Below are 12,330 nucleotides of genomic sequence, written 5' to 3' on the forward strand. Positions count from 1 at the left end.
GGAATACCAGATCAATTTAAAACCTGAAATCAAATAGTTGCAGGATTTGAGTCAATATTTTGGTGGGTGACAGTTAATAAAAATGTAGATTGGATAAACTACATCTATTACAACCAACAGCAATAAACTTTTCATGAGTTAAAAAAAAAAAAACTCATATCGGCTCCAGCCATGGGGCTACCTGACCTGACAAAACCTTTTACGCTGTATGTGTCAGAAAGAGAAAAAATAGTGGTTGGTGTTTTGACCCAGACTGTGGGGCCCTGGCTGTGGCCAGTGGCCTACCTCTCTAAACAACTAGACGAGGTTTCTAAGGGCTGGCCCCCATGTTTGAGGGCCTTGGCAGCAACAGCCCTGCTAGCACAAGAAGCAGATAAGCTAACTCTTGGGCAAAACCTAAACATAAAGGCCCATGATGGTAACACTAATGAACATCTAAGGACATCACTGGTTAACAAATGCTAGACTAACTAGGTACCAAAGCTTGCTCTGTGAAAATCCCCACATAACTATTGAAGTTTGCAACACCCCAAACTCTGCCACCTTGCTCCTTGTATCAGAGAGCCCAGTTAAACATAACTGTATAGAGGTGTTGGACTCAGTTTATTCTAGCAGGCCCGACCTCCGAGACCATCCTTGGACATCAGTAGACTAGGAGCTGTACATGGACGGGAGCAGCTGCATCAACCCACAAGGAGAGGTGTACGGGATATGCAGTGGTAATCCTGGACGCTGTTATTGAAGCCAAGTCGTTGCCCCAGAGCAATTCAGCCCAGAAGCCCAAACTTTAATTTGGGCCTTAGAGCTGAGTGAAAGTAAGATTGTAAACATTTACACTGACTCTCAGTATGCCTTCTTAACCCTCCAAGTACATGGGACGTTATACAAGGGGAAAGGTCTGTTGAACTCTGGGGGCAAAGACATAAACTATCAGCAAGGGATCCTGCAATTATTAGAGGCAGTGTGGAAGCCCCAAAAGGTGGCAGTCATACACTGTGGAGGACACCAGCGAGCTTCCACCTCGATTGCCTTAGGGAACTCCCGGGGGGACTTAGAAGCTCAAAAAGCAGTATCCACCCCCTACCAGGCATCAGTCACAGTCCCCCTGCTCCCTCAGGCACCTGACCTTGTACCTACTTATTCTTTCTTTTTTCTTTTCTTTTCTTTTCTTTTTTTGAGACGGAGTCTCGCTCTGTTGCCCAGGCTGGAGTGCAGTGGCACAATCTCGGCTCACTGCAAGTTCCACCTCCCAGGTTCACACCATTCTCCTGCCTCAGCCTCCCGAGTAGCTGGGACTACAGGTGACTGCCACCACACCCAGCTAATTTTTTGTATTTTTAGTAGAGATGGGGTGTCACCGTATTAGCCAGGATGGTCTCGATCTCTTGACCTTGCAATCTGCCTGCCTTGGCCTCCCAAAGTGCTGGGATTACAGGCGTGAGCCACCACGCCTGGCCGTACTTACTTATTCTAAAGAAGAGAAAGACTTTCTCCAGGCAGAAGGAGGGCAGGTGATAGAAGAGGGATGGATCCGGTTATTGGACGGAAGAATAGCCGTGCCACAGCTGCTAGGAGCCGCAGTTGTACTGGCTGTGCTTGAGACCACCCACCTAGGCCAAGAGTCACTTGAAAAGTTGTTAGACCGGTACTTGTGTATCTCACATCTGTCAGCCCTTGCCAAAATGGTGGCACAGAAGTGTGTCACCTGCCATCAGCACAATGCTAGGCAAGGTCCAACTGTCCTGTCCGGCATACAAGTTTATGGAGAAGCCCCATTTGAAGATCTCCAAGTAGACTTCACCGAGATACCCAAATGTGGAGGTAACAAGTATTTGCTAGTTCTAGTGTGTACATACGCAGGGTTGGTGGAAGCCTATCCAACACGAACCGAGAAAGCTTGTGAAGTAACCCGTGTGCTTCTCCGAGATCTCATCCCTAGGTTTGGACTGCCCTTACGGATCAGCTCAGAAAACGGGCCGGTGTTTGTGGCTGATTTGGTACAGAAGACAGCAAAGGTAATGAGTGTGGATCAAAGACTGGAACGTAGCTCCCTTGCGGCCACGGTGGAAAGGACCCCAGACCGTCGTCTTGACCACTCCCACAGCTGTGAAGGTAGAGGGAATCCCAGCCTGGGTCCACCACAGCTGCATAAAACCTGCAGCACCTGAGACCTGGTAGGTGAGACCAAGCCCGGACAACCCTTGCAAAGTGACTCTGAAGAAGACGATAAGCCCTGCTCCAGTCACACCCGGAAGCTGACTGGTTCACTCACGGCCAAAGCATGAGGAAACTCATCGCAGGACTCATTTTCCTTAAATTTTGGACTTGTACAGTAAGGACTTCAACTGACCTTCCTCAGACTGAGGACTGTTCCCAGTGTATACATCAAGTCACCTAGGTAGGACAAAAGGTTGCTGCAGTCCTATTATTTTATAGTTATTATGAGTGTACTGGGACTCTAAAAGGAACTTGTTTGCATAATGCTACTCTATACAAGGTATGTAGCCCAGGAAGTAACCAGCCTGATGTGTGCTATAACACATCTGACCCCCCCTATGACTACTGTTTTTGAAATAGGATTGAGGACTGGCAGCTGGGGAAAAGCTGCTATGAGTAAAGTAATAACTAGAACAGAAGAGAAAGGAGTCCCCAAACAAATTATCTTAAAATTTGACACCTGTGCAGCAATCAACAGTGACCCGTATGGAAATAGAATAAGATGTGGCTCTCTAGATTGGGAAAGGGGCTATATAGTAGAAAATAAGTATGTTTGACATGAATTGGGACTGTGTAGTGATGAATGTAGTTACTGATCCTGTGTCATTTAGGCCACCTGGAAAAAAAGATGAGAAGGACCCTGTCTGACTTTAAAAAGGAAGGAGTAACTCTTCCTGCACTAGTGGTCACTGTAACCCATTAGAATTGCTAATTACCAATCCCCTTGGATTGGTAAAATCCAATCCAAGATTTGGAAATCCCTGTTGGAAAACAGGAGAGTGCGTAACTCTAGGAATTGATGGAACTAAACTGGATCCCTGAATAAATATTTCAGTCCAAGGGGAGTTCCACAGGTGCTCTCCTGAACCAGTGTTTCAGACCTTTTATGATGAGCTGAATCTGCCAGCACCCAAGCTTCCGAAAAAGACAAAGAACTTGTTTCTCTAGTTGGCAGAAAATGTAGCTCATTTCCTCAATGTTACTTCCTGACAGGTACATGGGGGGACCACTGTGGGAGACCGATGGCCTCAGGAAGCCCGAGTGTTAGTGCCTACTGATCCAGTTCCTGACATAATTTCAGTCCAGAAGGCCCAAACTAGCAACTTCTGGGTCTTAAAAACTTCCATTATTGGCCAGGTGCGGTGGCTCACACCTGTAATCCCAGCACTTTGAGAGGCCGAGGCGAGCAGATCACAAGGTCAGGAGATCAAGACCATCCTGGCTAACACAGTGAAACCCCGTCTCTACTAAAAATACAAAAAATTAGCCAGGCATGGTGGCAGGTGCCTGTAGTCCCAGCTACTCAGGAGGCTGAGGCAGGAGAATGGCGTGAACCCGGGAAGTGGAGCTTGCAGTGAGCTGAGATTGCACCACTGCACTCCAGCCTGGGTAACAGAGTGAAACTCCATCTAAAAAAAAAAAAAAAAAAAAACCAACTTCCATTATTGGACAATATTGCATAGCTAGAAGGAAAAAACTTCACTGTCCCTGTAGGAAAGCTCAGTTGCCTAGGACAAAAGCTGTATAACAGAACAGCAAAGACAATCACTTGTTGGGGCTTAAATCCATACTGAAAAGAACCCATTCAGTAAGTTTCCTAAGTTGCAAACTTTTGAGGCTCATCCAGAATTTCATCGGGAGTGGACGGCTCCCACTGGACTGTATTGGATATGTGGGCATAGAGCCTACACCAAACTACCTGACCAATGGACAGGGAGTTGTGTCATTGGTACCATTAAGCCATCCTTTTCCCTGTTACCCATAAAGACAGGTGAGCTTCTAGGTTTGCCTGTCTATACCTCCCAAGAAAAAAGAAGCATAGTCATAGGTAATTGGAAAGATGATGAGTGGCCCCCTGAAAGAATCATACAGTACTATGGGCCTGCCACATGGGCACAAGATGGCTTGTGGGGATACTGAGCCTCCATCTACATGTTCAACCAGATCATACAGTTACAGGCTGTTTTAGAAATAATCACTAATGAAACTGGCAGAGCTTGGACTGTTTTAGTCCGGCAAGAAACCCAAATGAGAAATGCCATCTATCAGAATAGATTAGCCTTAGACTATTTGCTGGCAGCTGAGGGAGGAGTCTGTGGAAAATTCAACTTGACCAATTGCTGTCTGCAAATAGACGATCAAGGACAAGTAGTCAAAAATAGAGACATAACAAAGCTGGCACATGTGCCCGTGCAGGTTTGACATGGGTTTGATCCTGGATCCCCATTTGGAAAGTGGTTTCCAGCTCTTGGAGGATTTAAAACTCTTATAATAGGTATAGTGGTAGTGTTAGGAACCTGCCTATTGCTCCCTTATTTGTTACCCATAGTTCCCCAACTACTAAGAAGTTTTGTTGCTACCTTCGTTCATCAGAAAACTTCAGCACAAGTGTATTACATGAATCACTATCGATCTGTCTCACAGGAAGACCTGGATAGTGAGGATGAGAGTGAGAACTCCCACTAGTGAGTGAGGTTCTCAAAGAGGGGAATGAGGAGAGAGGACGTTTCTCTTACTGTCTCCTGTCTCCAAAGAAAAGGGGGAAGTAACAACTGAAAAATAATAGACTGATCGGTGCCACTGGCCAGACCTGTAGGTTAAAGATTAACCCCCATCCTAATCGCTTGTGCTATCTATAGATCACAGACAATGGTATAGAGAAATACTTGCCTCGCTTACCCCCATCTAGTCACATACCCCATGCTTGCTTAATCTATCATGACCCTGTCATGTGGACGCCTTAGAATTATAAGCTCTTAAAAGGGCCAGGAACTCTTTCTTTGGGGAGCTCAGCTCTTGAGACACAAGTCTGCTGGCACTCCCAGCCAAATAAAGCCACTTTCTTCTTTTTTTTTTTTTTTTTTTTTTTTTGAGGCGGAGTCTCGCTTTGTCGCCTAGGCTGTAGTGCAGTGGCGCGATCTCGGCTCACTGCAAGCTCCGCCTCCCGGGTTCACGCCATTCTCCTGCCTCAGTCTCCCGAGTAGCTGGGACTACAGGCGCCCACCACCACGCCCGGCTAATTTTTTGTATTTTTAGTAGAGACGGGGTTTCACCGTGTTAGCCAGGATGGCCTCGATCTGCTGACCTCGTGATCCACCCGCCTCGGCCTCCCAAAGTGCTGGGATTACAGGCTTGAGCCACCGCGCCCGGCCAAGCCACTTCCTTCTTTAACCCCGTGTCTGAGGGGTTTTGTCCGCAGCTCGTACGGCTACCATATGATGTTAATGTGTACTGGTTAAGATTTATGTAAAATGCACTAATAACAGGGGAAGCTGGCTGTGGATCTGGGAACTCTGTACTATCTTTATAATTTTTCTGTAATTCTAAAATTTACAAACCAAATTTAAGGATACTTATTTTTAGAAATAAAGTAAAATAAAATATGTATTTTAAAAAGTAAATAAATACATAAATAAGTAAATTTTAAAAACAAGCTCTCAGTAAAATGATACTACTCTTACTGGACCAGAGAGTGCTGTTTCCCTGGGGTCTGTGGCATAGCACAGGATGGCCCCTCTGTGTGTTCACTGACCCTGTGCTCACCCAGACTGGGGGTATTTGAAACTGACAGTTCCCTCAGTTTCACCAGAAATCCTCCATGGCTTGGGCCATTGGCAGCAGGACCTGAGCCTAGCCCTCCAAATCCTCACTCATAACGTTGGCTTAAATGACATTCACCACCAGTGCCTTACTCCCTACCCCAAGACTCTAGCCTCAGGTGTCATTTGTTTGTTTGTTTGTTTTTGTCTTTAGAGACAGGGTCTTGCTGTGATGCCCAGGCTAGATTCTCACTCCTGGGCTCAAGTGATTCTGCCACCTCAGCCTCCTGAGTAGCTAGAATTATAGGAACAGGCCACTGAGCCCAGTTTATGGTGCCAATCCTATAGATCCATCAAACTTCAGTCTTGAACTGAGAGGCTCAGGGGAATAGGTTGGAAGGAAGGCTTTTCATGGTATGCCCTTTTGTACCTTTTGAATGTTGGACCATGTCAGTGTGTCAATATACTATCTACTAAAATAAGACATAAAACAAAACAGAGCCGGGCACGGTGGCTCACGCCTGTAATCCCAGCACTTAGGGAGGCTGAGGTGGGTGGATCATGAGGTCAGGAGTTCAAGACCAGCCTGGCCAAGATAGTGAATTCCCATATCTACTAAAAATACAAAAATTAGCCAGGTGTGGTGGCAGGAGCCTGTAATCCCAGCTACTTAGGAGGCTGAGGCAGAGAATTGCTGGAACCTGGGAGGTGGAGGTTGCAGTGAGCCGAGATAGCGCCACTGCACTCCAGCCTGGTGACAGAGTAAGACTCAGTCTCAAAAAAAAAACAAAAAAACAAAAAAACACACACACATGCACACAAAACAGTCTCCTTTTCTCTGTGAATCCTTCTGACTACTACAGGGAAAAATGAAGCCTCTGGCCTCGTGTTCACTACCCTGCCAGTCAGTGCTGCTGATCACCTTTCCCTGTGTAAATGTCTGGCTCCCTTTCCAGGCTAGAAGTCCCTTAAACGAGGCCGGGCATGGTGGCTCTCGCCTGTAATCCCAGCACTTTGGGAGGCCTGGATGGGCAGATCACCTGAGGTCAGGAGTTCAAGAGCAGCCTGGACAACCAACATGGTGAAGCCCCATCTCTACCAAAAATACAAAAATTAGTCAGGTGTGGTGAAGGGTGCCTGTAGACTCAGCTACTTGGAGGGGCTGAGGTAGGAGAATCCTTGAACCCTGGAGGCAGAGGTTGCAGTGAGCTGAGATCACACCACTGCACTTCAGCCAAGAGGACAGAGCAAGGCTCTATCTCAAAAAAAAAAAAAAAAAAAAAAGAGAGAGAGAGAGAAATTATAAAAAGAGTAAGGATGTGAAAGCTGTTTAACCTCTTTAGTTAACAAGGAAATGCACATTGAAACTACCATGAGATACCACACCCACCTACCAGCATGGCTATATTTAGAAAGACTGACAATGTCAAGTGTTGGCAAAAAAAAATGTGGACCAATGACAACTTTCACACAGTGCTCATGGGAGTGGAAACTGGTGCAACCTCCTTAGAAAACTGGAAATATTTACTAAACTGAATATACACATAGCTGATGATCAAGCACTTCCACTGCTGGGTATTCACCCAACAGAACTGCATGTTTATGTGCATCCGGAGACACACACAAGAATATACAGGCATTCTTCATGAATAATACCAAACCAGAAACACCTTCAATGTCCAGAATCATAGACTAGATAAATTATGGTACAAATGACTAACAGCTACATAGGATATGGTTACTCTCACAAACTATGTTAAACAAAAGGAGCAGGGTGCAAAATAATTCATATGGTTAATTTCTGTTTATATAAGCTTCAAAAACAAGCAAAACTAATATATGGTGTTAGAAGTCAGGTGTTGAAGGGGGAATCTGGGGTGCTGGTGAGGTTCTACTAATAGTTCTTCTGGGTGGAAGTTTACACAGGTGAGTTAACTGAAACTTCATTGACATCTACTCTTCTGATTTGTGTACTTCTCTTTACGTGTTAAATGTCATTTAAGAAATTTATTAGAGGCTGGGTGCGGTGGCTCAAGCCTGTAATCCCAGCACTTTGGGAGGCCGAGACGGGCGGATCACAAGGTCAGGAGATCGAGACCATCCTGGCTAACCCGGTGAAACCCCGTCTCTACTAAAAAATACAAAAAACTAGCCAGGCGGGGTGGTGGGCGCCTGTAGTCCCAGCTACTCCAGAGGCTGAGGCAGGAGAATGGCGTAAACCTGGGAGGCGGAGCTTGCAGTGAGCTGAGATCCGGCCACTGCACTCCAGCCTGGGCAACAGAGCGAGACTCCGTCTCAAAAAAAAAAAAATTAAAAAAAAAAAAAAGAAATTTATTATAGGCGGGGTGTGGTGGCTTACGCCAGTAAGCAGCCAAGGCGGGCGGATCACTAGGTCAGGAGATGGAGACCATCCTGGCTAACATGGTGTAACCCCATCTCTACTAAAAATACAAAAAATTAGCCAGGCATGGTGGCAGGCGCCTGTAGGCCCAGCTACTTGGGAAGCTGAGGCAGGAGAATGGCGGGAACCTGGGAGGCTGAGCTTGCAGTGAGCAGAGATAGCACCACGGCACTCCAGCCTGGGCAACATTGAGAGACTCTGTCTCAAAAAAAAAAAAAAAAAAAAGAAATTTTTTAGAAATACATACTTAAAAATCAATGATGAGACCCTATTTAATAATCCAGTGGCTGACAAAATTATGCACAGTGGTTTCCTGAGTCTTCTTTTCTATTTATTTATTTATTTATTTTTTGAGATGGAGACTCGCTTTGTCGCCCAGGCTGGAGTACAGTGGCACCATCTCGGCTCACTGCAAGCTCCGCCTCCCGGGTTTCCGCTGCCTCAGCCTCCGGAGTAGCTGGGACTACAGGCGCCTGCCTAATTTTTTGTATTTTTTTAGTAGAGACGGGGTTTCACCGTGTTAGCCAGGATGGTCTCCATCTCCTGACCTCGTGATCCGCCCGTCTCGGCCTCCCAAAGTGCTGGGATTACAGGCTTGAGTCACCGCGCCCGGCCTCTATTTATTTTTATATATATATTTTGAGATGGAGTCTTGCTCTGTCGCCCAGGCTGGAGTACAGTGGCACCACCTCGGCTCACTGCAAGCTCCGCCTCCCAGGTTCAAGCAATTCTCTGCCTCAGGCTCCTGAGTAGCTGGGATTACAGGCACCCGCCGCCACGCCCGGCTAATCTTTGTATTTTTAGTAGAGACAGGGTTTCACCATTTTGGCCAGGCTGCTCTTGAACTCCTGATCCACCCACCTCGGCCTCCCAAAGTGCTGGGATTACAGGCATGAGTCACCGCGCCCAGCCAGCCTTCTTTCCTTATTGTGAAAATATCAAATGTAAACAAGAGGACAGCAGAATATTAGAGTAGTTTTCCTTTTCTTTTTTTTCTTTTTCTTTTTTTTTTTTTGAGAGAAGGTCTTGCTCTGTCATCCAGGCTGGAGTGCAGTGGCACCATCTCAGCTCACTGCAAACTTCGCCTCCTGGGTTCAAGAGATTCTCATGCTTCAGCCTCCTAAGTAGCTGGGATTATGGGCATGCATCACCATGTCCAGCTAAATGTTTGTATGTTTTAGTAGAGACAGAGTTTGGCTATGTTGGCCAGGCTAGTCTTGAACTCCTGGGCTCAAGTGATCCGCCCGCTTTGGCCTCCCAAAGTGCTAGGATTACAGGTGCGAGTCACCATGCCTGGCCTAGAATAGCTTTCCTTTGATTAAATCTGCTATCATTTGTTTCTACAAATCATTCTTCTAAAATACTATATTCCTTATGAAAATAATATAATCATACAAACAAAATTTTGGAAACTAGAAACAAACAAAACCCCTAACCTCTTCCATCCATTTAAACATAAATTGCTTTATAATTTTGATACATTTTCTTCTAATCTTTCTTCCTCCACATTAATGTATTTTAAAGTAAAATATATTATTTTTCTCATTCAGAGTTTTAGTCACTTTCTCTATAATTTGAAAATATGTTTATTTACCCAGCATTTATGGTCATCTCTAAAATACTTAGCACTGTGAATGTATGTCGGATAAAAATACAAAGTAAACTTCACTTAGCTGTTCAAAAAATAGCATAATAATATAGCTTAAATTCCAAGTACCTTGAAGAGTTTACACTCTTGATAGTCTTATTTACATAAAGGGGATACTTTCATTTTCTCTACCCTTTAGGTAAGAAAAATACGGCACATGGTTGGTAATGAGACTACACCCAGAATGCAAGTTTTCCTATCCAGCTTTTGCATTACAGCAGGCCTGGTACCAAAATATCAAATATGCAACTTAGAGTACTCTAACTCATTTAGCTAAGAAATCCTTTCCATTCCCTGCTGTCCAAATTCATCAATGCCTGGTTACTCAGATAATATGAATACACTAGAGTCTGGCTAAAATCTTATCTTTAGTTTTATGCTTGAAAACACCTTATACATGTGATGATTTTTTTCCCTATCATCCTCTATTATAAAGGTAATAAATCTTAATGAATATATCTTGTTAGACTGAGTTGGATTCCCCCAGAAGCAATCCTGTGGGCAATAATTTTCATGCAATATTTTATTTTGGAAGTGATCTTGGTAAGCTCTGTTGGGAATAGGAAAGTGAGACAGGGAAGGGAAGTTAAGCCAACCGAGGGTGTTCGATAGGGCAAGGTTCTTGTGGGCATCGAGGCTGGATCCTGCTGAAGAACTCAGAGAGACAGTGGAGAACTCACTTCACATGGTCCCAACCAAGGAGAAAAGAAGCTGGGGTCATTATCCTTCAATGCCCATCTGATAGTTGACTGAGGGCTATTTCTGGAGGTGTAACTCCCCAGCACTTCTGGCCTATCTTTAGCTGGAGAAGAGCCAAAAGAAAGGCACTATTCATACATTTATATTGGGAAATTATCAGTCTTTATTGCTTCAAATATTTCTTTTGTTCTTTTCTCCCTTTCTTCTTTTTCTGGTATTCCCATCATGTGTACTTACACCTTGGTTAATTGTCCCTAAGTTCTTGGATATTCTGTTATTCTTTTCAGTCTCTTTTTCTTTTTCCTTTTCTTTTCTTCTCTTTTCTCTTTTCTTTTCTTTTCTTTTGTTTTTTCTTCTCCTTCCTCTCCCCTCCCCTCCCCTCCCTTTCCCCCCCCCCTTTCCTTTCTTTTTTGAGACAAGGTCCAGCTCTATCACCCAGGCTGGAGTGCAGTGGAGTGCAATGGTGCGATCTCAGCTCACTGCAACCTCTGCCTCCCAAGCTCAAGTCATTCTTCCATCTCACCCTCCCAAGTAGCTGTGACCATAGGCGTGCACCACCATGCCTGGCTAATTTGTGTTTGTTTGTTTTTGTAAAGACGGGGTTTTGCCATATTGCCCAGGCTGGTCTTGACCTCCTACTGTTCTGGGATCAGAGGCATGAGCCACTGCCCGGCCCAGTTTTTTTCACCACATTTCAGTTTTGGAGGTTTCTATTGACATATCTTCAAGTTCACTGATTTTTCCCTCAGCTGTGTCCACTGTATTAATAAGCCCGTCAAAGACATTGTTCATCTTTGTTACAATGTTTTTTATTTCTAGCATTTCTTTTTTTATTCATTCTTGGAATGTCCATCTTTCTGCTTACATTACCCATCTGTTTTTGCATGTTGCCTACCTTTTCCGTTAGCACCCTTAGCGTGTTAGTCATAGTTACGTTAAACTCTTGGTCTGATCATTCCAGCATCCCTGACATATCTGAGTCTGGTTGGGATGCCTGAGTTGTGGGATAGGGGAAGCATTCTCAAGTCCTACGAGTAGGTCTCAGTCTTTTAGTGAGCCTGTACCCTTGAGCTGTGATCTTCATAAGTGCCTGTCAGTCTCCACTATCCCCTTTAGACGAGACAAGAAGGCTAGAAGGGGCCAGAGTTGGGTATTTTCCTTTCCCCAGCGCAGTCAGGCTGTGGTAAAACCCCAGTCAGGCTACAATGAAATAGTTTCCCTTGAGGGCTGGTCTTGTTAGGAAGAACAGAATGCTCTAGGTGTATTTCTAAATGGCGACTTTTCCCCTTTCCCCTGACAGAAGCATGAGAGGATTTTTGTCGTATTTTCACTGTGAGAACAGGGTAGAGGTAAAACTCACAAAAGTGTGGGTGCCCCACTGAAACTGGGCTCCTTTGGAGTTTTAAACTCACAAACTTGTCCATGCTGAGCCTCTAGCAATCCTACAATTACAGTTGAGGTTCTCCTATCCCAGGCTGCAGAGCTTTCTGCTCCAATAAATTCTGATTCTGGGCTGGGCGTGGTGGCTCAGGCCTGTAATCCCAGCACTTTGAGAGTCCTAGGCAGGTGGATCACCTGAGGTTGGGAGGTCTAAACCAGCCTGACCAACATGGTGAAACCCTGTCTCTACTGAAAATACAAAAATTAGCCAGGCGTGGTGGCACATGCCTGTAATTCCAGCTACTTGGGAGGCTGAGGCAAGAAAATCACTTGAACCCAGGAGGTGGAGGTTGTAGTGAGCCGAGATCGCACCATTGCACTCCAGCCTGGGCAACAAGAGCGAAACTCCGTCTCAAAAAAAAAAAAAAAAAAAAAAAAATTCGGAT

The sequence above is a fragment of the Macaca mulatta genome, chromosome 3, assembly GCF_049350105.2.
Source record: "Macaca mulatta isolate MMU2019108-1 chromosome 3, T2T-MMU8v2.0, whole genome shotgun sequence".
NCBI lineage: Eukaryota > Metazoa > Chordata > Mammalia > Primates > Cercopithecidae > Macaca > Macaca mulatta.